Source organism: Adiantum capillus-veneris, chromosome 18 (genome assembly GCF_014529385.1).
Source record: "Adiantum capillus-veneris isolate H3 chromosome 18, ASM1452938v2, whole genome shotgun sequence".
Taxonomy (NCBI): domain Eukaryota; kingdom Viridiplantae; phylum Streptophyta; class Polypodiopsida; order Polypodiales; family Pteridaceae; genus Adiantum; species Adiantum capillus-veneris.
This window is the reverse complement of record NC_140948.1, coordinates 54897343-54901294: the sequence shown is the minus strand read 5'-3', so window position 1 is coordinate 54901294 and position 3952 is coordinate 54897343.

Sequence of the window (3952 nt, the reverse complement as noted above, 5' to 3'; positions counted from 1 at the left end):
TGCCCTTCTTAAAGCAAAAATGTTCCAAGGCAATCTCCAAAAGCATCACATTGGACCTCAAATTGTTTTGATAGATCCAATAGTGGAGCTCATTATGGCCCCTTTTAACCTCAATTTTATTGATCAGACTAAATGTGCCTCTAATGTTGGCCTTTACATTCACACAAAAGGAAATATGGATTTTGCCAAGAGAAATCGTGACTTCTACACAGAATCTGGAATGTCTTTTGACGTTACTTGAAATGTGCTTGCAAATCCCTCGACTCAAAGGCTTCCTATGATTCTAGGATTATGTGGTTTGATCATGCTATGTGGTACATTCTCAATCATTTGGAGCAACTTTTTTGTGAAAAAGTTGTAGATTTTCATTTATCTCTTATTTGCTCTGATGTTGCTGATTTATCATATCTTTGCTAGGATCACTACTTGAAAGTCTATTGTAAGCATGAAATCACTCACCTCAATTAAACGAAATAATGCCAGCTATGTGATGGATGGTTTGGAAATAAGATTTGACATGAAAGCCTCTTATAACAAATTTTTGACTCTTGCTTGGTATTGGTTCTTGATTCTCTAAAGGGCTTTGAATACTTTTTAGACTGGGTGGATATTGGTCTTTTGGCTGGATACTAAAAATTTGCTTTTAGTTCTAGGAATGGTTATGGTAGTTTAATGTAAGACCACTGATGAGTATTTTGACTCTATTTGATATTTGAAATTTCTAAGATATTTTCCTTTACTGTGATGACATTCTTTGAAAGTTTGAAGGCATCCATGTTTTTGGTTGGATGGTATGCAAGATGGAATGTGGCCTTGAAGAATGACTAACTTACTTGAAATATTTTGCAAATATATTTTAAAAGATGGACTAACTTCTTTCAAGAAGTAATATTTAATATACCCTTAAAAGCAGAGATGCTCTTTTGATGGTTTAAAAAGTTTGTGAAAGAAATACAAAACATAGTCTTTTCATTTGTTTGGACATTGGCTAATTTTAAATATAATCTTAAGTAGAACAAGGATAACAATTGATAAATTCTTTGACACTTGTAAAATATATCCAAGGCTAATGAATCTATTGTCTTGTCTATATGGATGCAGGTGAGAATCTATCTTTGCTTAAAGATGTTCACATGTGATGTAGTTTGACATTGGAGATGAAAGCTTATTTCATCCTTGTGAATTGGTGTAGTCTTGGTGTATAGGATAACTAGAATGTTATTGCATTCTGATCATTTTGTAAAAAAGTGAGTCAAATAGGGATCCAAGTGCAATATAGAGAGACCAAGGCTTATCTCCCTGTCGGAGAACGACTCTTTTGACCCTACAATCTGGACAGGAGAGATTATCTCAAAAGGGAGTGTATTCAGACACCTGGTAGCCCTCGTAGGGGTGGACGTAACCCACAGGCAAAGATTTCAATGGGTCCTTGGAAAAGTAAGCTAAAAAATGAGAAGATGGGAGTTTGTTCTCCTCCCCTTCCAACGCTGGATTAGAGTGATTAATGCTTTATGATCCTGTATATTGCTTTCCTCAGCCCCGTGCTCAAGATGGCTAAGTGTAACTGGAAAGAATTCTTAAAACCAGTGAAAAGGTTTCTTTGGAAGAACAACACGAAAACCTCCCTGCCATGGCAGTGGGCTAGATGGGAGGTAGGTTCTCGCCCGGCAGACCAAGGAGGGTTCGACATTCTTAACCCCGTATCCCATGCTGAGGCCCTTTGTGCCAAATTCATGGTCTCATTGGCTAAACAGGACCAAGCTTGGGCTATCATGACCAAGGAAATGCTTCATGCAGTAAAACTGGGATCGAAAGGGGGAAAGTGGAAGGGGGTTGTGATGCACGACAAAATTCTCGCACCGAAGTGGTCTTATCTTAGATTTGGTGGACTCTCAGGGGAGCTAATGAGGAAGTGAAAAAGAGTAGTTGAGGTTTTGGAATGGGGGGAAGCAACCAGATACTTCAAGAACTCCATTTTGCAATGCTCCCCTTGGCTCTCTAAAATATTGGGGCCGCCGCAAAGCCCCTGTTGGATAGAAATGGCCAGGAATGTGAATAATAAGGGGCTGGTTCGACTAGAGCAATTCTGGGATGGCAACAAGAAGTGCTGGAAAAATGCTGACTCTTTAGCCATCCAATTTCAACTGAATGGCTTTGAGATCTTACTAGTCTACAGGGTGATGAAAGACCTTGATAAGGTGGTGATGCCAATTTGTGAATCCAACTTTGAATGGGACGCTTGGAGATGGCCCGGGAGTATCCTCTTTTAGAAACCACATTCTAAAGGCATTTACCATGCATTAATGCACGAGGCTAATTGGTGTAGCCCCCTCAACAAATTATGGAAGAGGCATTGGACGGAAAAACAGTGGGAGGGAGTCATGGAGAACATCTGGAAGTCAAGGTGACCTCAATATATGAAGATATTTTTGTGGAAAGTGATGTGGGGTGCTCTGTCGATGGGCATAAAGATACAAGAAAGAGGAATCGGGTCCAATCGTTACTCGGGGTGCAGAATAGCTAGTGAAGACCTAGCCCACCTTTTCATGGAATGCCAAGCAATTGGTGGCATGGCTAGGAAAATATGCAAGTGGATTCAAAGGACATGGCAAATTAAGTTCTTCAAGACTGATATGTTCTTTGGTAGTAACAGGTTGGGAAGTCCTGCTCTTCTTCTCTACACTCAAATAATCAGGTACTACTTCTTTCACCATATTTGGCAAGCAAGGAACCGCCACGCGTTTGAGGGTGTTCTAGCTGTGGCAAGCTTTTGTGAAATCATACAAGAGAGCAGACTGACGATCCACAGGATCGGAGGCAAGCAAGTTTCAGAGGACTGGTCTAGAACAATACATGTCATGATGACATCTTGTAATAAGTAAAGCCTAGGAGTAGTTGTGGTTTCTCTAACAAGTAGAAAACTTGTAATCCTTTGACCCTCAAGGGTCGGTCCGAGCTCGAGGTTGGTGTATATTTTTGATGTTCTTAATACTATCTACTCACAATTGTGAGTTTTGCAAAAAAAAAAAGTGATTCAAATACAAAATTGCTTATATGCAAACCACCTTCTTAATTTCTAAATCCACTTATCCTTTGAGCAATATGTTCTTTTGTGTATACGTATTTTCTTAATACAAAACACACACACACACACACACACACACACACATTTTTGTGTGCACTGGCTTACACACAGGGCACTGTGTGTACCTAAGACTTCCAAATCCCAACCTGACAAATAGGGTCCTACTAGGGAAACTTGGCAAGTGGGAATAGGCAATTGAATTGGACACCCAAACCAAGTTTAATGCAAAAAAGTTATTATGGAATTAACCCATCATTTATAATCTTCTTCATGCTAAGATCTTCCCTCCCCCCTCTCTCTCACATGGAGCAGATGTGCAAACCACCTCAAGATCGTGGTTATGATGATGAGCTTTCTGGCCTGCCATATAAAGATGAGAGGTGAGCCCCACTTAGTCCTTCTTTTCATTGCATCTCTCTCCATTTGTTTATGTCACTATATGTAAGGAGTGATTACTATCACCATGACTAAAAACAAGATGAAAAATAAAATCACGAGGCCTGCCATAGAAATTTGTCTTGCTAACAGAAAATGGAAAGCAAAGATTAACCGAGAAAGAGAGGAAGAATCTAGTAACAATTGCTTTGGGAGACAAACATTTTAGAGATGAAGTAATTGTCGTACACGCATGCTGAGGCTCGAGATCGAGCAGGGGAAAAAACTATGTTGACAAAATGGTTGTAGGTTACAAAATTTGTGTTTGATACATATGGTGGGATGAATTAATATACATCAAGGGAGGTAGTTGGATGGCATGAATGTAGATTTCCTTTGCTTCAATGGGTTGGTGGGGCGGGAAAGGAGGGGGAAGTGGGAAGGGAGGGGAGGTGTCCCCTCCATTGATCTTTGGTCTATTTATTTTGGAAT